A 22,801-nucleotide genomic window follows, 5' to 3' on the forward strand; every position below is an offset into this window, starting at 1 on the left:
TATAGTCCGGCCCTCCAACGATCTGAGGAACAGCGAACTGGCCCCCTGTGTAAAAAGTTTGGGGACCCCTGGTTTAGAGCATTGTCCCAAAGTGCAGAGGTGACCTGTTTGATCCCCGGTCAGAGCACATACAGGAACAGATCAATGTTCCTATCTCTTTCTCTCTCTCTCTCTTCCTTTCTCTAAAATCTAAAATAAACATTGAAAAACAACAACAACAACAAAAACCCTAAGTCAAGGTATTGGGAGAGCTTGTGGTTTGGTGAATGTTGATGTACGAAATGTCCAAACCTGTAGAGAATTTTCTTGAGATTATTTTATGAGTCAAACTGACAACATATGCCAGGGAGCAAGATCTCAGATTCTCCAAGGAATAACAGTTTTTGCAGCTTCTTTTATGCATTTAAAATTAAGCAAGGGACTTAAGGAAGAAATGAGAAAGCAAGATGAAAACTGGATTACAAGATAGTTAACAAGATTATGTGCTCTCTGAGGGATAATACTGCTTCAAAGGGCATTACTTCTTGTATTTCAAAGGTGTTTTAACTTAGATGCATAAGAACAGTAGACAGGGCTGGTTTAAAACCTTTCACTAAAGTAGTTTTAGACCTGGGAGGTGACTACCCACCATGACCTGCCCAGTTATGAATTTATGATCAAATCACCTTGTGAGGTTACTTTTCATGAAACTATTTTTTGTCCACACCTATGGGGTCTGCACCAATCTTGAGTATTCATGTCAGAATTGAATTCAAGGCTGAGACTCCTGACTTCTACCTACAGATTGTAAAAAAAAAAGTAACGTAAATGAAGCCACTTTAAAATGGAGACAGAATTGCCATCCCAGAGAAACTGCCTTGTACGTCTTATTCCTCAAACCTTTGCAATATTATAAATAGGGTGAAATAATCTTTGGACTGAACCTAAAGCAGGGTTGTATCCCAACAGCTGTTTGTTATGACTATAGAAGATTAAAGATGGTCTTGAAAATTAGTATCACTCTGTTAGCTTATCTGCCACCTATGGAAATTCCTTCCTCAGCTATTAACACCCATAGCATTGCTTCCTTTTATTCACATAACTATTCCCCTTTCTCATAAATACACTGTGTTTTCACCTCCTAATCAGAACACCATCTGGGCTTCTGCTTGGATCAGTGCTTCCAGCATAACTCTTCTTTTGGATCTCAAATCAATACTTGTTGCCTCTCACATTGTCCTCTTATTTTTAGGTTAACATGTTCGCTGAATAAAATGCAGTCATGTGGCCACACCTAGACCCGAAAGAGGCTGAAAAGGGTCTTTATTCTGGGCAACATGATCAGAATTCTGTCACTAAGAAGAATTAGGTATGTGACCAGCTATAAGCGATAACAATAACATCCAAATTTGTGGAGTACTTACTAGGCGCCAAACATAGTACTAGGCACTTAAAGGTGGTCTGGTCAAATAAGGTTGCCCTGTGGCACTTCTGTAGCCAGGGAACACACGCGCGCGCGCACAACAGTGGAGCCATCTGAGCATGGCCTCTTCACTGTGAGCCACTGATGTGAGATGTCTTTGTAATGTGACTCCAAGCGGGAAGGGGTAATGTTCCCATAATAAGGTCAGGGTGACTGGTTCTGATGAAATTAAATCAAAATGCTGTAACTAGGAGGAATATGAATTTCCCATGCAGAAGATAGGATTGGGGGTGTTTTCAGAAAGAAATTTATCCTCATGGTTTGAGACATGTTTGATTTTAACTTAACTATACGTTGAGATAAAACTAGCTGCTACCTGACAAGGAAACCCCACATGGATCCAACCAACCCCATCCTCCTCGTTCCTGCCCCCAGAGGAGTCGACAAATGTGAGACTAAAGTCCCTCTGTGCCTCTGTGAGTCAGCAGAAACTCTGGGCAGAAAGACTTCTGACAGCAGACTCCGGGGAACTGTGTACTTAGCAATTTACAAAAAGGGGCTTCACTTGGAGCTTTGACATTTTTATGGAGATGGGTGAGGGGTGGCGGGAGTAGGGGCGGACCCAGCAGTGAAAAGGTGGGAGAGGGAAGTGGGCGGTGCAGAGAGGAAGGGAGCCCCACAGGGCTGCGCCCAGCCACAGAGAAGAGAGGCCAACTAGTTCTAAATGCCCTTTGAAAGGAGATTGCACTGGCCTCTCCCTGGGTTTCAGTGGGAGAAGAAGCTTGGAGGGGTCCCTCCTTGGGGAAGTGGGAGACGCCCCAAGACTGGAAACATGGTTTGGAGTTCCTAAGGACCAGTGACTGAGGCACAACCTGGGGAGACTGGATCCTGGGTGTGGGGTAGCCAGTCTGAACAAAGACACCTGTACCAAAGCGTGGCATGGAAATAGTGGTCTTGCCAGCCTTTGGGGGTTCCACAGGCTTAAATGGAGGGCACATTAGGGGGAACCAAAGGCCAGAAGGTCCCACCTCAAACATTTGTGTCTGAGGGAATCCTACAACCTCTCTACAAGACTAAAACCAAGAAGGCCTGAGTTATGACTTAAGCAGGGATGCCAACCTACAAGGAAGTCTTGGCTTAGGAACAATTTGATTTCAGAAAAATTAAGTGATGTTCCTTGTGCCTGTGGTACAAACAACAGCGTTATATTAGAGGCAGATGACCAGGCTCTTCTGTGATGAGTTTGCTCAACTCAAGGTGAAGGGTGTAACCTTCCACAAGACTTCCTTCACTTCAGCTACAAGTTTGGGGTTGTCCAAGCCACCCTCACTTTGGCCATTTCCATAATATAGAAACGAGTAGAAAACGGAAAAACGAAAAAGCTAAGACAGCGATCAAAAGTGTAGCTCTTTAGGCCCTGGCTGGTTGGCTCAGTGGTAAAGTATCGGCATGGTGTGTAGATGTCTCAGGTTCAATTTCTGATCATGGCACACAGAAGAAGTGCCCATCTGCTTCTTCATCCTTCTTCCTCTCGCTTCTCTTTCTCTCTCTTCTTCTCCCCTCCTGCAGCCAAGGCTTGATTAGAGGGAGTTGGCCCCAGGAGTTGAGGATGGCTCCATGGCCTCTGCCTCAGGTACTAAAATGGCCCCGGTTGGGGCAAGGGCCCCAAATGGGCAGAGCATTGCCTCCTAGTGGGCTTGCCCAGTGGATCCTGGTTGGGGCGTGTGCAAAAGACGGTCTCTGCCTCCCCTCCTCCCATTAAAAAAATAATAATAATAATAAAGTGTAGCTCTTTAACTAAGGTGACCAATCGTCCTCCTTTAGGGAAGACAGTCCTTCTTTTGTAAGTTCCATCCTCTCTCGAAAAGTGTCCTCCTACATGTCCTCCTTTTTGATATTGGAAGACTAATCTGTAAATGTCCTTTTTTGATTGATGCAGAGTTGATCCATTGTGTGTGATGTGACGTATTTATATTTGACATGATGATTTGTCGAAGATCAGTACAGTGCTGCGAGACGGATTATGAGACGCATGCGCTCCACACGAGAGACCTTCAGAGAGGCCACGATATACCAAGGGCGTAAATGGCTTTGTGTACTTCTTACTGAAACACGACATGGCACATACGACATTGTAGACTCACGATTATTTCTTTCTCAGTGAATATTCAATCATAGGTAAGCACAATTCATGTTTTATTAATTCATTATCTATTTAATAATTTCCAAATACGTATAATTTTATTTACAAGTATTTTCCCAAAATTCAAGTTTATTTTTGTTTGTTTGTTTTTTTACAAGCACTGAATGGTTTTTTTTACAATGGTTTATTTATTTATTTATTTTTTACAGAGGCAGAGATAGACAGGGACAGACAGACAGGAACGGAGAGAGATGAGAAGCATCAATCATTAGTTTTTCGTTGCGCGTTGCAACTTCTTAGTTGTTCATTGATTGCTTTCTCATATGTGCCTTGACCGCGGGCCTTCAGCAGACTGAGTAACCCCTTGCTGGAGCCAGCAACCTTGGATCCAAGCTGGTGAGCTTTTTGCTCAAGCCAGATGAGCCCGCGCTCAAGCTGGCGACCTCGGGGTCTCAAACCTGGATTCTTCTGCATCCCAGTCCGATGCTCTATCCACTGCTCCACCACCTGGTCAGGCCGAAATTCAAGTTTTAAAATGGAAATCTAACCTTAAATCATATCTATTAATAACGCATTTTGATTAAATAGTTGCATAAAACAGACGTTTTACCTGACCGGGAAGTGGCTCAGTGGATGGAGCGTGGGACTAGGATGAGGAGGACCCAGGTTCGAGACCCCGAGGTCTCCAGCTTGAGTGCGGGCTTATCTGGTTTGGGCAAAAGGCTCGCCAGCTTGGACCCAGGGTTGCTGGCTTGAGCGAGGGGTTGCTCGGTCTGCTGGGGGCCCACAGTCAGGGCCATATAGGAAGGCAGTCAATGAACAACTAAGGTTTCGCAGCAGAAACTGATGGTTGATGCCTCTCATCTCTCTCTCCATTCCTGTCTGTCCCTATCTATCCCTCTCTCTGACTCTCTCTCTGTCCCTGTAAAAAAAAAGACACAAAAAAACCCCAGACTTTTAAAATTAGAAAATGATAAATACACCCGAATATCACTCCAAATTAGTGGTTTTGTTTGATATTTAATTTTACTAAATGAATACTTTTTTCTTACAATTATTAAAAATTAATAGGCATGTAAGCATAATTACAATATAAAATATTACAAATGTTTTTACTACACATTTATATTATAGTGTATTATTGTTGCAATAAATAAAATGTTTCTTTTATTTACGATATTGTTTTCTTCAATTTATTTTTGTCCTCCTTTTCACTGTAAAAAAATTGATCACCTTATCTTTAACAGAGTTAAAGTTTCAAAAAATGGGAGATTTTTAGCCTTGATCACAATTCTCCATCTTCTCTACTCATAGCCTTCCCCAAAGTAGCTAAAGATAACTCCGTCTTTCAAGTTGATTGGGCCAAACATCTTGGCTTTAGCCTTGACCCCTTGCTTTCTCTCATATATCATAGTCAATTGGTCTGGAAATCAATATTAAAACTTCTCCAGAATACCCTCCCCCCAAAATCCCAAAGGTGGGTGGGTGCCGGAAGGTGGGGTAAAGGTGTGATGTTCACCATAACAAAAAGGTATCTTCAGACCAAGGAAGGATGCAGGTAACACCATAGAATATAACAGAATTTATTATAGTGTAATTTACTTACAGGGATGTAGGGTCAGAGCAGAAAGATGACCCAACAATTCTGCACACATTATTCTTCTCTACCAGATGCCTATTACAGTACTGTTTAATAGTATAACTCAGGTACTGATGATTGTCAAGACAAAGGGACAAAGAATGCAGTATGACCTGGGGGCCACACCTCCTGGTGGTCTTGTGAGGGATGATTGTTTATGGTAGATACTATCACTAGTTTGATGTTTAACTTGGCTGTTATGGCATTCTGGCCATTACATAATGAAAATATTTATGGCAACATTTTGTGGAGCACAGATAATCATCAACTAGAAGGTTTTCATATGTTTGCTAAGGACAGTGAGGTTAGTTGAAGGTCATAGTATGAAAGGAGAATGGGACACAAAGATGAAGTTGTTATTTGGTTCATAGCCACATCTAGACAGTGGTTCTCTTCATCTTCCTAGCAGTCTACCGCATCACTTTCATTGAAGGCCAATTCCCCTCATGGTCACAAAGAGGTTGCCACCATTCACTGAAGCTTCTTGGGCTTCTGTGGGGGAGAAGGAGAGGAAGGAGCTGCTCATTCCTATTGCCCCAGAGCAAGCTTCTCCTTGCACCTTTTTATTTTTTTCTTTTTCTTGTGGGAAAGATAGAGAGAGTCAGAGAGAGGGACAGATAGGGACATACAGACAGGAAGGGAGAGAGATGAGAAACATCAATTCTTCGTTGTGGCTCCTTAGTTGTTCATTGATTGATTTCTCATATGTGCCTTGACCGGGTGGCTACAGCAGACCGAGTGACCCTTTGCTCGAGCCAGTGACCTTGGGCTCAAGCTGGTGAGCCTTGCTCAAACCAGATGAGCCCGCGTTCAAGCTGGCGACCCTGGGGTCTCGAACCTGGGTCCTCCACATCCCAGTCCGACGCTCTATCCACTGCGCCACCGCCTGGTCAGGCGATCTTAAACCGTTTTTAATGGTCAGGGTGTGGGACTCTTTTGGGGGAAGGTGGGTGGAGGAGGGGAAGAATGCCCTGTTTAGTGGGTAATGAATCTCACACTGTTTATGAGGAGATGACAGTATGGACTCAGGAGTCCCCATCTGTGGTAGGAGACAATAAAACTGTTGTTGTTTTTTTAGTTTATTTTTTGTTTGTTTTTAAGAAGGAGTGTTTAAAGAAGTTTTACTTGGCACTAAAAATGTGCTTACTCCAAAACCACACCTAAAAGTTAAATATATAGCCATCACATAATCTAGCCATTCCACTTCTAGGTATTTACCCATGGGAAATAGAAACTTACATCCACAAGTGAACCTGGACCACAGATGTTCAGAGCAGCTTTATTTGTAGTAGCCAAAAACTTGGAAACAGACCAAATGAACATCAGCCAGTGAGTGGATCAGCCAGTGTGGTCAATGTGCAATATTGGATATGACTCAGCAACAAAACAGAATGAATTATTCACACACACAACTACATGAATGGGTCTCAGTTAGGCTGAATGAAAGGAACCAGGCAAAAACGAGAACATGCGGTATGATTTCACGTACTGTATATGAAAGTCTAGAAAATGCAAGGTGATCCACTGTGATGGAAAGCAGACTGGTGGTTACTTGGGTGTGGGGGTAGGGTTGTATAAGTCAAAGGAAAGACTGAGTAAGAACAAATAGAGTAAGAACACTTTCAGGGGCTGCAGGTATATTCGTGATCTTTTTCTTTCTTAACTTTTAAAAAAGTGTATTTATTGATTTGAGAGAGAGAGAGAGAGAAACATCGATCTGTTCCTGTATGTGCCCTAACGGCAACCTCAGTGTATCAGGACAATGCTCCAACCAACTGGGTCATCCAACCAGGACCCTAGTCATGATTTTGACTGTGGTGATATAGTAGTTTAATAGGTGTATACTGTACTTATGTCAAAACTTATCAAATTATATGCTTTAAATATGTGCAGTTTATTGTATGGCAATTACACCTTAACAAAGCTCTTTTTAAAAATGGACTCACCCCTTGCATTTTTTGAAAGATTGGGAAAAGATTTTAATTACTTTCAATTACATTTTTCTACCAATAAGTCATCATACAGAGACTAGGCAATCAGAAATTGTGGTTATATTTGTCTTACACATATTATGCATAGAGCTTGTTGCCTGGCTCAATAAATAGCAGTGATTGTAATTATTAATGAAGCATTCCAGATACTAGTATTTGACTGGCACAGAACTCACTATTTAGACCAGAACTTGCAAACTTAGAGGCCTTTAGGGGCCAGGCAGGTGAAATAAAGTGAGCAAAGTGAGACCAGCATGTACAGTAGGTAACAGCAGAGACTATGGCAAAAAGAATTTATGTCCAGTCTAAATGCATACACATTCTGAGTGCTAAATAAAACACTGGTGGGCAACGACTGGGGGGGGGGGTTGGGGACGGTCACTACACTGTCTTTATACAACTTAGTGATTCAATAGCAAAAACTTTTTATCTATTGGTTTTATTTTTTAATTTTTTTAATTTTTATTTATTTTTTCAAAGATTTTATTTATTCATTATAGAGAGGGAAGAGAGAGAGGGAGAAGGGGGGAGGAGCAGGAAGCATCAACTTCCATATGTGCCTTGAACAGGCAAGCCCAGGGTTTTGAACCGGCAACCTCAGGGTTTCCAGGTTGACGCTTTATCCACTGCGCCACCACAGGTCAGGCCATATATTGGTTTTAGAGAGAGAGAGAGAGGGAGGAGAGAGATGTGAGGCACCAACTGATGGTTGCCACACTTTAGTTGTTCATTGATTGCTTCTCATTGGTGCCTTGACCAAGGACTCAAGCTGAGCCAGTGACCTCTTGCTCAAGCTAGCGACCTTGGGCTTCAAGCCAGTGACCTTTGAACTCAAGCCAGTGACCTTGGGATCATGTTGATAATCCTGTGCTCAAGCTGAATGAGCCCACACTTAAGCCGGCAACCTCAGGGTTTCGAGCTTGGGACCTCAGGATCCCAAGTCAACGCTCTATCCACTGCACTACCAGGGTCATGCAAAACTATCATTTTTTTTTTTTAAAAATGCTTTTACTTGGTCCTTCCAACAACTCTGTATGCCTGATAGGAAGGAATATTTCCATTTTCTAGATGAGGAAACTGAGATTCAAAGATGTCACCAAGACTCTGGCTGAAGGCCAGTAATACTAAGATGCCAACTTGCTTCTTCCTACCCTGGTCTAAATTTTCCTCCAATCCAGCTGCCCTGTGGTTGTATGAGCTTCATTTAGTCCTATGGAGTAAACCCATGGAGGAATTTCAACTTTCTCTTCCTTTCTACAGTGGTGACTTCCAGGGGCCAGCAACGTTATGGATGGAGGAAGAGCTCAAGGAGCCCTCTGGTGGACATTCTGGAAAAAAAGAGTCAGAGACACACAATCTGCCCATTAGAGCTCCTAATTTTTGTTTTTATAAATTCCCCTTTTTAAGGAGTTCATTTGTGTTTGAGTATCCTGGGATAATAATGCAGGTAAGTTCACTTTAAGAAAGCCAGTATGTAAGAACTTAAACTTGTCAAATGAATTTGTTTATTCATTCCACAAATACTTATATCTGGTATGTGAATATCTTAACAGTTTATAGGGCATTCCAGGCAGAGCTTAAAGTGCTTCATGGGTATTAACAATTAGTTGTGAAGAAACAATTTAGGTGAGTTATGTTAAGTCTTAATCCATTCGGGCGGCCACAGCAAATACCATAGACTGAGTGGTTTAAACCAGTAATTTTCAACCTTTTTACACTTGGGGACCAGTGGAGATAGAATTAGTTTGGGAACCACTAAGGCAGAAATCTCCCCGAGCATAAGCAAATTTGACATAGATTATTGGTTGTGTCTGTAATCTTCATACAACATCAGGGTGGTTAACTCTTTCATGAACCTGCGTGAAGTTTCCGGTGGACCAGTCTACTGACCAGCAGTTGGTAAACACTGGCTTAAACAACAGAGAGAGAGAGAGAGAGAGAGAGAGAGAGTGTCAGAAACAGAGAGAAAGTCAGAGAGAGGGACAAATAGGAACAGACAGACAGGAAAGGAGAGAGATGTGAAGCAATTCTTTGTTGCAGCTCCTTAGATGTTCATTGATTGTGTTCTCATATGTGCCTTGATGGGGGGGGGGGGTGGCTACAGCAGAGCAAGTGACCCCTTGCTCAACCTTGGGCTTCAAGTCAGCGACCATTGGGCTCAAGCCAGCAACCATGGGGTCATGTCTATGATCCCGGGCTCAAGCTAGCAACCCCGTGCTTAAGCTGGTGAGCCTGTGCTCAAGCCCAGTGAGCCCATGCTCAAGCCAGTGACCTTGGGGTTTCCAACTTGGGTCCTCTGCATCCCAGTCTGACACTCTATCCACTGCACCACCTCCTGGTCAGGCTAACAACAGAAATTTTACGGCCTGACCTATGGTGGCACAGTGGATAAAGCGTCGACCTGGAAATGCTGAGGTTGCCGGTTCGAAATCCTGGGCTTGCCTGGTCAAGGCACATATGGGAGTTAATGCTTCCAGCTCCTTCCCCCCTTCTCTCTCTCTGTCTCTCCCTCTCCTCTCTAAAATGAATAAGTAAATAAATAATTAAAAAAACAAACAAAAAAACCCCCAGAAATTTTATTTCTTATACTTTTGGAGGCTAGAAGTCCAAGGTCAAGGTACCAGGAAGGTAGGTTTCATTATGGGGCCTCTATTTTTGGCTTGTAGGTAGCTGCCTTCCCACTATGGGTTCGTATCACTTCTGTGCACTGGGAGAGAGAAGGGGAAGGGGAGGAAAAGAAAGAGGGAGTGAGAAAGCTCTCTGGACATCCATCCTATTTGATTAGAACTCCACCTTCATAACCTTATTTAACTTTAATTATTTCCATAGGAGCCCTGTCATCAAATATCATACATTAGGGCCTCAACACGTGAATTTGAGGGGGGACACAAGCAGTCAGTCCATAGCAGTTATTTCCATTTTACAGATGAAGAAAATAAAGCATGGCACAGTAAATGGAATAGACATACTCACCTGTCCTGAGCTCACAGTCTGGTTGAGACGTCAAGGCTAAGACACAAAACTCAATCATTGGATGAAAAGCAGGGAGAGTCATGTGGAACCCGATTAGGATTGAGGAGTCAGAGAGCAGGACTTTCCTGAGGGAGTGCTGGGTAAGCAAGGAGGGGTGGGGAGTGGAAGGCAGTGTGGGAAACCTGGAGGCAGCCAGGAGGAAGGGATGGTGAGAGGAGCCTGGATAAACAAGCTGGGGCCACACACTGCACAGGCGGGCGGGAAGTTTAGACTTGGCCCGAGGGAGTCACAGAAGGCTGTAAGTGGAAGAGAAACATGGTCAGGCTTCCACCTTTTTGGAGGTTTATCTGGGTGAGATGAGGGTGGACAGGTGGAAGGGAAGATCTCTTCTCCTGGGCTCCTTTAAATGGACTCCCTGCCTTTCACTCTATCACACCGTCTTTTCCCAAGAAGTGTGAATGTCTTCGATCAAGTTACACAAAGCTTTTCAGGAGAACATCACTTTTTGTAAATACATACAGGGCAGTCACACCTAAAATCAGTCATAAAGGTAAGGGAAGGAGGAAAAGGCAGCGGGAGCATTTATTTGAACGCCTACTATCTGCCACTTTAAGTTCATTCATTCATTCATTCGGAGGAGTCCCACGAAATGCGTGTCAGAGACAAAGCCATTTCCCCTTCTAGGGCGCTGGGTGGACTACATTTCCCACCCCCTCTTGGACCTAGAGAGGGCCATGTGCCTTGTACTGCCAACAGGGCATGGGCAGAAGGGCTGCACCCCTCTCCCAGGCCTGGCCATAAATCACCCCTTTTAGTCTGTCATTTCTCTGTCATGTCCACGTGGAAGGGCACAAGGAGTTTAATGTGGTGGATGGAGCCTTAGGATAGAAAGGAACCAGATCCCGGAGTCGGTCAGTTGGTAGAAGGCTGCCGGGAAGTCTCTCTGACCAGGCATGTCTACATCAGAGTTTGCATGAGAAACATAAACTTTTGTTGTATTAAGCCAGTAAGATTTTTTTTAATTTTTTTTAAATTTTATTTATTCATTTTTAGAGGAGAGAGAGAGAGAGGGAGAGAGAGAGAAAAAGAGGGAGAGAGAGGAGAGAGAGAGAGACAGGGAGAGAGAACCCATATGTGCCTTGACCAGGCAAGCCCAGGGTTTCGAAACGGCGACCTCAGCATTTCCAGGTCGACGCTTTATCCACTGCGCCACCACAGGTCAGGCAAGCCAGTGAGATTTTTTTTTTTTTTTTTTTTGTATTTTTCTGAAGCTGGAAACAGGGAGAGACAGTCAGACAGACTCCCGCATGCGCCCGACCGGGATCCACCCGGCACGCCCACCAGGGGCGATGCTCTGCCCACCAGGGGCGATGCTCTGCCCCTCCGGGGCGTCGCTCTGCCCCGACCAGAGCCACTCTAGCGCCTGGGGCAGAGGCCAAGGAGCCATCCCCAGCGTGCCCGGGCCATCTTTGCTCCAGTGGAGCCTTAAGCCAATGAGATTTTTATGGTTGTGACAGCAGTGAGCCAATCCTAACATAAGATACTTGATAGTATACTCATTTTACAGATGAGGAAGCAGAGACCCAGAGCGGTTAATTAAGTAGATGGACATCATACTGCTCATAAAGGTTAGGGCAGGAATTTGAACCAAGCCATGCCTGACACAAGACATTCCTTTCATTTTCTCTTTCCTTTCTTTCTACAAACAACTTTTTAAAACTGCATAAAGAAAAAGAAAAGGAAAACTGCATAAAGAAGGCCCTGGCTGGATGCTTCAGTGGATAAAGTGTTGACCCAGCATACCAGAGGTCACAGGTTCCACCTCCCAGTCAGGGCATGTACCAGAAGCAATCAATGAGTGCACAACTAAATGGAACAATTAAGTGAAACAATGAGTTGGTGCTCCTCTCTCTCTCTCTCTCTCTCTCTTTTTTTTTTTTTTGTATTTTTCTGAAGTTGGAAACGGGGAGGCAGTCAGACTCCCGCATGCACCCCACTGGAATCCACCAGCATGCCCACCAGGGGGCGATGCTCTGCCCATCAGGGGCGTCGCTCTGTTGCAACCAGAGCCATTCTAGCACCTGAGGCAGAGGCCATAGAGCCATCCTCAGCGCCTGGGCCAACTTTGCTCCAATGGAGCCTTGGCTGCAGGAGGGGAAGAGAGACAGAGAGAAAGGAGAGGGGGAAGGGTGGAGAAGCAGATGGGCGCTTCTTCTGTGTGCCCTGGCCAGGAATCGAACCTGGGACTTCTGCACGCCAGGCTGACGCTCTACCACTGAGCCAACCGGCCAGGGCTGTGCTCGTCTCTCTCTCTCTCTCTCTCTCTCTCTCTCTCTCCCTTTCCCCATCTCTCTCCCCCTTTCTCTCTACTTCAAATCAATGAGGGAAAAAAAAAAGAAACCTACATAAGGAATACAATGCAATGTTTTGTGTGAATGCTGCCTAACTCAGTCAGTCAGTCTCCCATTATTGAGGGTCTTTCCACGTACCCCCACCCACTGTTATAATCAGTCCTTCAGTGACTATCCTTATAGCTAAACCTTTATGCATAATTCTTAATTGTTTCTTTTGGATGAATTTTCAGCAATGGAATTTCTAGGTCAAATATTTGCATGGGTTTTTTTTAGACTTTGGAAATACAGATCACCAAATATGTCCCACGCTCTTTCCACTGCCCTGTGCTGGCTTCCAAGTGGTTGGCTGGTGACTGGGAACTGCCCTGAGCTTTCTCTGACCTGACTGGAAGACGCCAGAGAAACAGGGCTCAGAGCTGCTGGCTGCACGTGGCTCTATGACGTCAAGCGAGTGAGAAGCCTGCTGGGTAATAAGCTCAGCTGACTGGCGGTGCTCATACAGGTGTTATAAATGGGGGCTTCTTTTTCAAGCCCCTCTCTTCATTTATTAAAAATTGATTCAATATAATGTATTCTTTGAATAGAGAAGGTATAGACAGCGTACAAAATTCAAAAAAGAAAAATAAACAAAGAAAAAAACCCAAAATGTGAGGGACAAAAAGGTATTGATTGCAAAATTTCCCTCTTGGCCCATCTCCTCGGCACCCAGCTTCCCTCTGTGGATATAGCCACTGTTCTAGGGACCAGCAAGCCAAAAGGTTCGTATACATTTTTTTTAATTGGATATGGGAATTGTGAGATTTAACTTGTCAGGTGCTGATGTTTTTGTATTCCTTTCAATATTCTTGAACTGTGTTCTTTGAAAGTAGAGTTGACCCTTGAACAACATAGGGGTTGGGGTACTGAACTCCCTTGAGGTAAACAATCTATGTACACACATTTTTTTAAAACAGAAAACAGCATACTATATGTACTGTTGAACAACTGGCTTTTTTTTCCCCACTTAATTTTGCACTTTAAAGATTATTTTGTATTAATCTACATAAATCTACTTTGGCCTGACCAGGCGGTGGCACAGTGGATAGAGTGTCGGACTGGGATGCGGAGGACCCAGGTTCAAGATCCCGAGGTCACCAACTTGAGCGCAGGCTCATCTGGTTTGAGCAAAGCTCACCAGCTTGGACCCAAGGTCGCTGGCTCGAACAAGGGGTTACTTGGTCTGCTGAAGGCCCACGGTCAAGGCACATATGAGAAAGCAATCAATGAACAACTAAGGTGTCACAATGAAAAGCTAATGATTGATGCATCTCATCTCTCTCCGTTCCTGTCTGTCTGTCCCTATCTATCCCTCTCTGTGTCTCTGAAAATAAATAAATAAATAAATAAATAAATAAATAAATAAATAAATAAATCTACTTTGTTTCTTTTAAATAGGTATATAGTATTCCATCATAGAAGTGGTTTGTCATTACTTAATCATTCCCCTTTCATGGACATTTATATTATTTGCAATATTTTGGAATTATAATCAGTGAGGCAAGGAACATCCTTCACCTAGTATTTATTAGACTCCCCCAAGGTGCCAGGTAATGAGGATAAGGTAGAAAATCTTCATGTCCTTATAGAACTTAAGGTCAAGTGGAGAGAGACAGTCAACAGTCACACAAACAAGTGACGTATACAGGGCACATAGGGACACGTGTTGTGCTTTGGGAGCACTGACGGGGTGCCCAGCCACAGAGACCATGCCAGAGAGGGCTCAGGGAGCACCTAGCCTTCCTTCCCTTTGTTTCCATCCACAGAAGTAGGGAGAGGAAGTGTTTGTTATTGACAGGAACAACTTTCCAATCTCATGTACAGTGTTATTATCTTAGGCCAGGTCTAACACAGGTGCATGAGGTTCACCGAAGGATTGAGAGAAGCAGGATAGGGCAGGTACGAGGCTGGTAAGATCCAGCTATGGCAAGGACAGGGGGCGGGGCATAGTGCTCTGGAGTCTAAACTATACCAGAGATAAAATAAAAAAAATAAAATAAAATAAATTGTATCATAGAATTGTCTGACCTTGAGGTTGAAGGGCCAGCCTTTCTTTTTCTTTTTTTTTTTTAAAGATTTTATTTATTGATTTTAGAAAGGGGGGGGGGGGGTGATGGTAAGCACCAGCTTGCAGTTAACCTATCATCTGTGCCTTGACCCGGCAAGCCTGGGATCTCGAACAGCAACCTCAGCATTCCAGGTCAATGCCTTATCTGCTGTGCCACCACCGGTCAGACAAAGGGCCAAGCTTTTGTGTTCCTATATTAGTCATCTACTGCAGGCTCTTGGATGGGGGAGCAGCAGAGGGTGTCATAACTTCCTCCCCTATGGGGGAAGGCAGTTCTCTGGAGAAGGAAGCAGCTAGCACTCCCAGCAGCTGAGAAATGGATGCCTTTGCTGGGGAAGGGGACCTGCGCAGGGCACCAGTAGCAGCTTTCAGACAAATCCCCTAGCGTGACAGTAGGAAGGACACAGCTCATTTGAGGAACTGAGAGATGGCCAGGAAGGCAGAGATGCAGGCATTGTGGGCGACAGTGGGGCTGGAGGCTGGGTAGAGATCATGCTCATCTCCTCAGGGTAATGGGGTCCACTGGAGGTTAAGAACAGAGGAATGACGTGACCTAACTTCCGTTTTCAAAAGATCCCTCTAGCTGCCATGAGAAGAATGGACCCTTGGGAGCCAAGGGCAGAAGCTTGGAATTTAGCAATGAGGTTAGTGGCCTGGGCCAGGCAAGAAGTAATGGTGTTCACACAAAAACTACACAAATGTTCATAGAGCGTTGTCATAATAGTCAAAAAGTGGAAGCAACCCAAATGTCCATCCACTGATGAATGTATGAACAAAATATAATGTAGCCATACAATGGAATATTAAGCCATAAAAGAGAATGAAATGTGAAGCACTGACTTGTGCTGCCACATGGATGGACTTTGAAAATATTATGCTAAAGGAAAGAAATCAGACACAAAAGACCCCATATCGCGCGATTCTATTTATACAAAATATCCAGAATAGCTAACTCCATAGAGACAGAAAGTAAATTAGAGGTTGACAAGGGCTAGAGAAGGGAGAATGAGGAATGGCTGCTAATGGGGTAGGGGTTTCACTTGGAGGTGATGAAAATGATTTGGAATTATAATGTGTTTGGTTGTACAAGTTGGTGTCTGTACTAAAAACCACTGATTTGTGCACTTTAAAAGAGTGATTTTTAAAAAAATGTTTATTTTATTAATTTTACAGAGAGAGGAAGGGGGAGAGAGAGAGAGAGGCACATTGATCTCTTCCTGTAGGTGCCCTGACTGGGGATCAAAACAGCAGCCTCTGTACTTCCAGATGATGCTCTAACCAATCGAGCTATCCAGCCAGGACAAGAGTGAATATTTTTTTTGTATGTTGTGATGTATAATTTTATGTGTCAACTTGACTGTACTAAGGGGTGCCCAGATAGCTGGTAAAAGATTGCTTCTGGGTGTGTCTGGAGGGGGTTGTTTCTGGGAGATTAGCATTTGAATTGGTGGACTGAATAAAGCAGATGGTCTCCTCCGTGCAGATGGGCATCATCCAATCCATGGAAGGTCTGACCAGAACAAAATGGCAGAGGAAGGGTATATTTTTGTATATTTCTGCTTGAGCTGGGCCATCCATCTTCCCCTGCCCTTGGACATTGGTGCACCTGATTCTCAGACTTTCAAACTCAGACAGGAACTTACACCATCAGTACCCCTGATTCTTGGGTCTTCACACTCAGACTATTTCCACCACTGGCCCTCCTGGGCCTTCAGCTTGCAGGTGGCAGATCATGGGACTTCTCAGCCTCCATAGCCATGGGAATCCATGCTTGTAATAGATCTCCTCTCATCTATATATCTGTAACCTTATTAGTTCTGTTTCTCTGGGGAACCTTATGTAAATTATATCTCAATAAAGAAGAGGAGGGGCCCTGGCCGGTTGGCTCAGTGGTAGAGTGTTGGCCTGGCGTGCAGAAGTCCCGGGTTCGATTCCCGGCCAGGGCACACAGGAGAAGCGCCCATTTGCTTCTCCACCCCTCCCCCTCTCCTTCCTCTCTGTCTCTCTCTTCCCCTCCCGCAGCTGAGGCTCCATTGGAGCAAAGATGGCCCGGGCGCTGGGGATGGCTCCTTGGCCTCTGCCCCAGGCGCTAGAGTGGCTCTGGTCGCGACAGAGCATCGCCCCCTGGTGGGCGTGCCGGGTGGATCCCGGTCGGGCGCATGCGGGAGTCTGTCTGTCTCTCCCCATTTCCAGCTTCGGAAAAACACAAAAATAAATTTAAAAAAAAGAAGAAGAGGAGGGGGCGGAAGAGAAAGAGGAGGAGGAGGAAGAAGAAAAGGAAGAGGAAGAAGAAGAGGAAAAGGAGGAGGAGGAGGAAGAGGAAAAGGAAAAGGGTGACTGGGACCTAATGGAGGAAAATGACTGTATTTGGGATATTTTGAATAATGGCTATTTTGAAGATGGGTTACTTAAGAGGACAGAGAGGGACAGGGAATAGCCTTGTATGAGTCTCTGTTTCCCCCTAAACATTATTGAGAAAAAAGCAGAGTCAGTAACAACTGTGGAGCCCATATCAAGGAACTGCTGTCTCCCCAGTCTGAACTTCTCAGAGAATGGAGAGACTATGCAGCACTGGGATTCAGGGAGTCTCAGGTTTAGAAGCCTCCACTCAATGGCTTATTGGCTTTGTGTCCTTCTGCAAGTAGCTTGCCCTCTTTGAGCCTCTGGATGCACTGGGGGAGGTGAGTCTGTGAGGCTCTGAGCTGCCATCTCAGCATTTTTCAGTACATTGTAACCCAAGTGCATCATGACAAATCCACATGCCGAAGCCTGTAGCCTTCTTCGCGTGGCTTCAGAGTCCCCAGGAAACACCTGACCCCGCCCAGCCAGCCCCAGCTCTTAAACAACACAGCCCTGCATTAGCACAATGTTTCTCCCCTTCGTGACCTCACCTCAGTTCTGTGGCTCCTGGAGCCCAATTCCGTCCCCACTTTTCTTCCTGGATCTTTCCAGCCTCATGTCTTTACTAAATTCAAATCCTGCTTCTGCCACATCCTACCTATCACCCTGGACTTATGACATGCTCTCTGAGTCTCTGTTTCCTCACCTGTATAATAAGGATTGGTGAGGAGTCAATGAGATCGTATGACACATAAAGTGTTCAACCTAGGACTTGGCACATAGCAACCTCCAGTAATTGTTAGTTTTGCTTTTTGTTTTTTTAATTTTTGAAGTCATTTTTTTTAAATGTAATATATATATTTGATACATGCCCAGCTTCTTGGTTGCTGAGCAGAGTTCCTGGGGAAGGGAGTATGTGCTGAACCAGGGCTGAGCAATCAGCCCTCCAGAGGGACTCGTGGGCTAGAAATAGACTGGTCCCCAAATACCTATGGAGCATCAGGTATGAGGGGGTGGGCGTGGCGCCTTGTGAACTGTGGCCAGCCACAGCCCCTGATTTGCATGGGACGCATGGGCTTCTTGGGAAAGACCTGACACCCTTGTCCAAGTGTCTGAACTTGGAATTCAGACAAGTTCAAACCAGCCCAACAAGCTTGGCAGGGACAGCAGAAGCTAAAGGAAGGAAAGGGGCCTCCCAGGACATCACAGGGGGCAGACACCTGGCAGAGGAGTCTGACAGAGGGCGAGGCCTGGAGATGGGAGAGAATGGTGTTCCAGGACCAGTCTGAGGCTGTGTTCGCCATCCTTCAGCCCCATGTAGTTTCATTTGCTCTGGGATGGAGGAGGCTGTGGTTTGAAGACAAGAAGGGGCTCACATGGGGCCCCCACAGCTCTGCCAAGGGATTGCCTCTCAGAAGGAGCTAAACAGGAAGCACTGCAGGGGCTGGCCAGAGAGAGGGGTCAGTGGAAGGCCTTCCAGACAGGCAGGCCCTGCAGGAAGGTTGGCAATGGGCTAGTGCCAGAGACGCACAGACAGTGGGCAGAGGACCTATGGCCTGCAAGCAGCAGGTCCTCAGAGAGAGCCACAGTCCCTGTGAGAACCCAGAACACCGCAGACAACTTGGTGACAGGGACCCACGTCCAAGGCACGAGTTCCTGCTGGCCCAGCTGGAGGGGCTTGGAGCACTGAGACTGTAATGTAGCTGTACCTGTGGCCCCATTATACTCGTGGCTCACTGGTGCCTAGTCCACACCTGCTCTGTGCCAAGCTCTGTGCCAGGTGTACAGTGAGGAGGAGCAATCAAGGGCTTCAGGGTGGCAGGGGAGGTCAATTGATCAAGCTGTGTGTTATGTAGAAAACAGGATGATGTGACCAGGGCAGACTTGGTCATTTGTGTCATAGGGTCAGACAGGGCACAGATGTTTCTTTTTCTTAGGCACCACTCTCAGGCCTTGCCTTTTTGGGGTCTCCTGTCCCACCTGAGAAGTCAGGCTCACCAGATGGCTTGCTCAGGAGCCATTTGCCCAGGTCAGCTGTGTAGCCCCCTCTGGAAGATGATGCCAGCGCTCTCACCTTGCAATGAGGCTGAGCGCGTGGGTTTGTGATGTGTTCCTACCTGCCCAGGCAGGCGCAGGCTCCAGGGTGCAAGCGTCACCTGTGACTCACTGCAGGCTGCACTGGGGAGCCGCCTGCCACACACAACACACACCACACACACCACACACACACACACACACACACACACACACACACACACACACACACACACACACACGGCCTCCAGGAGGGAATCTGACCAGAGAGAGATGCTCATGGGAATCAGGGCATATGATGATCAAGGCAGCAGCCATTACCCCTCAAACCTATACACCCCACAGTGGCTGGGGTGAAATTTTAAGGTTCATTTTGCTTCTTCCTGTGAGAAGTGGGTGTGGCCCTTGAGTACATGAAGTCAGCATTTCTCTGGGGAGTGGCCTGGGACTATCTTGCAGCATTAGAAACACTTGTTTTAAGAGGCAACCAGCTGGAAGTGGCTGCCACCAAATGGTCACCAGCCTTTTCTCCTGCTTCCTCAGAAGCACCTCCTTCAAAGTCCTTTTTTTTTTGTTTGTATTTTTCCAAAGTTAGAAGCAGGGAGGCAGTCAGACAGACTCTTGCATGTGCCCAACCAGGATCTACCCGGCATGCCCACCAGGGAGCGATGCTCTGCCCATCTGGGGCATTGCTCCGTCTCAGCAGAAATCATTCTAGTGCCTGGGGCTGAGGCCATGGAGTCGTCCTCAGCACCCGGGGCCAACTTTTGCTCCAATGGAGCCTTGGCTGTGGGAGAAAAAGAGAGAGAGATAGAGAAGAAGAAGAAGGGGAAGGGTGGAGAAACAGAGGGGCACTTCTCCTGTGTGCCCTGGCCAGGGATCGAATCTGCGACTTCCACACACTGGGCTGACACTCTACCGCTGAGCCAACCAGCCAGGGCCTCAAAGTCCATTTGATTCCTTCCTTAGTACCTCCATCTCATTCACTCAAACCCAGACTCTCCTGCCACTTCCTGGAGCATCACATTTCCCTACATTCGAAGCCTGACTCCACTGTCCATTTATTACCTGTCTGCCCTTTGACCACCTCTTTCCCTTTGCTGTATTTCAGTTTCTTCTTCTGTAAAATAGGAATAAAGAGTCTAGCCTCACAGGGCTATCAGATTTTTATTAATGTATTTAAATTTTTTTCCCCCACAGGTTTGGCGGGCTTTGAAGTATCAGATTTTTAAATCCAGCAAATATTAAATGAGCAAAGAAACAGAAGGCAGTTTGAACAGTGCCTGGCATGTAATAAGCCCTCAATAAATGGTAGCTATTTTACTGTGATCATGATTAAATATTTACTGAGTGTCTATGGTGCTAGGCATTGGGGATTTGGTGGTGAGGAAAACATGTGCCATCACAATGGATGAGGTAAAGTAAAGAATATGCAGGTCCTGGCTGGTTGGCTCTGTGGTAGAGCACTGGCCTGGCATGTGGATGTCCTGGGTTTGATTCTCAGTCAGGGAGAAGCACCCATGTGCTTCTCTACCCCTCGCCCTCCCCCCCCCCCCTCTCACTCACTCTCTCTCTTTCTCTCTTTCTTTTCCCTTCTTTCAGCCATGGCTCAATTGGTTCAGTGCATTGGCCAGGGCTTGGTTGTGAGCATGGACCAAGATGGGCAGAGCATTGGCTCCAGATGGGGTTGCTGGGTGGATCCTGGTCAGGGTGTATGCAAGAGTCTGTCTCTATCTCCCTTCCTCTCACTTGGAAAAGAAAAAAAAAAAGAATGCAGCACCTGGGACATAAAGGGTCCTCTTCCCTCCTTCCCAGGAGCATGTCCTAGCTCTGAGAACCCTCTGTCTTCAGTGTTCACTGAAACCCAGAGACCTGACATCAGATGCAGGCTGAGTGAATGCTCTGGTTGGCAGAGGAGCACCAGAATGTCTAGTCACCCAGAGGTATGCCATATATACCCAGGAAAAGGTCCCTGGGGAGGAGTCCTGCAGAGAGGTCTGCCAGAAAGGGGACCAAGCTTCCTCTAAGCTGCTCAAGAAATAAGTGTCTAGAAATGAGTTGCTAGGAACTTGCCTTTATTGGGGCCTCTCATCAGGTCTAGGTTCCCCTTTGGATACACTGACTCAGGCCTAACTCCCAGGAGCAGAGATGATTCATTTTAACAATTTGAGTCTGGTTTTTTGTTTTGTTTTGTTTTTAGATTTTTTTAGGTATTGATTTTAGAGAGAGGAGAGAGATATATAGAGAAAGTGGCGATGGGGGGTGGGGAGGAGAGGGAAGCATCAACTCATAGTTGCTTCTGTATGTGCCTTGACCAGGCAAGTCTGTGGTTTTGAACTGGTGACCTCACCACAGGTCAGGCTGCATCTGATTTTGCGATTTCACACCTCATTTAGTATTCAAAGTTGCCATTCAGAGCTTTACTGAAGGTGTGGCCTACAAAGTCCAATTTATAGGCAAGAAGTGGCACAATGTGATGCTGAGGGCATTTTAGTCACTCCTAAGAGTGTGTGTGTGTGTGTGTGTATCTCAATTATTTGACTGAGAGAACATTCAGCTGCAGAAAGAACTGTGAGGGAAGGCAGTGCTTGAAAGACATAGGATGAGATTTGCATTTTTTGTGACTGTTTACCTGAGGCACTCTCTAATCTATGTGGGAGATAGGGATATGTAGAAATCACTGGTCTTACTAGTTTGAGGTGTCAAGAGTTCAGAATTCCAAGCCAACTTCTGGAATTTTAAGGAGATCCTGACCAGGTGGTGGCGCAGAGGGTCGACCTGGGATGCTGAGGATCCAGGTTCAAAACCCTGAGGTTGCTGCCCTGAGCACAGGATAATAGATATGACCCCATGGTCGCTGGCTTGAGCAAGGGGTCACTGGCTTGGCTGGAGCCCTCACCCGTCAAGGCACATATGAGAAGCAATCAATGAACAATTAAAGTGCTGCAACTACGAGTTGATGCTTCTCATCTTTCTCCCTTCCTGTCTCTGTCTTTATCTTGCAAAAAAAATAAAAAATAAAAATAAAAAAGGATAAAATTAAAGGGAGAAGTAGACAAACTCACAATCATAATTACAGATTTTACTCTCAATAATTGGTACAAAAAATTAGTTACTAGACAAAAAATCAATAAGAATAGAAGATCTGAATATTATAACCCCCTGATTAAATTGAAATTTATAGAGCATTATACCTTAAAAAAATAGAATACAGGCCCTGGCCAGTTGGCTCAGCGGTAGAGCGTCGGTCTGGCGTGTGGGGGACCCGGGTTCGATTCCTGGCCCAGGGCACATAGGAGAAGTGCCCATTTGCTTCTCCACCCCCCCCCCTTCCTCTCTGTCTCTCTCTTCCCCTCCCGCAGCCAAGGCTCCATTGGAGAAAAGATGGCCCGGGCGCTGGGGATGGCTCCTTGGCCTCTGTCCCAGGCGCTAGAGTGGCTCTGGTTGCAACAGAGCGATGCCTCGGAGGGGCAGAGCATTGCCCCCTGGTGGGCAGAGTGTCGCCCCCTGGTAGGCGTGCCGGGTGGATCCCGGTCGAGCGCATGCGGGAGTCTGTCTGACTGTCTCTCCCCGTTTCCAGCTTCAGAAAAATACAAAAAAAAAAAATAATAACAGAATACAAATTCTTTTCAAGTCACATAGAATAGTCATCAAAATAAGCCATGGGGTGGGTCATAAACATGTTTTAACAAATTAACAAGTTTTAGAGGATTGAAATCTTACAGAATATATTCTCTGACAACAGCAGAATGAAACTAGAAATAACAAGATGTCTGGGAAAACCCCAAATATATAGAACTTAAACAATATACTTCTAAAAG

The 22,801-nt window shown here is 45.6% G+C and overlaps 1 long non-coding RNA gene across 5 annotated transcripts in view; it reads left to right on the top strand.

The window, feature by feature from the left end:
- The window catches only part of LOC136395623 (uncharacterized), a 32,703-nt gene extending 12,394 nt beyond the window's left edge, over positions 1-20,309 (top strand). For 2 of the 5 annotated variants that reach the window (XR_010749365.1, XR_010749361.1), the window contains 5 exons: positions 1,232-1,348; positions 3,342-3,580; positions 8,436-8,622; positions 15,180-15,250; positions 20,181-20,309. This is a non-coding gene — a long non-coding RNA (uncharacterized lncRNA). The other 3 variants (XR_010749362.1, XR_010749364.1, XR_010749363.1) reach the window with 3 other exon arrangements.
- The last annotated feature ends 2,492 nt before the right edge of the window (positions 20,310-22,801 follow it).

This window comes from Saccopteryx leptura, chromosome 2, assembly GCF_036850995.1.
Source record: "Saccopteryx leptura isolate mSacLep1 chromosome 2, mSacLep1_pri_phased_curated, whole genome shotgun sequence".
NCBI lineage: Eukaryota > Metazoa > Chordata > Mammalia > Chiroptera > Emballonuridae > Saccopteryx > Saccopteryx leptura.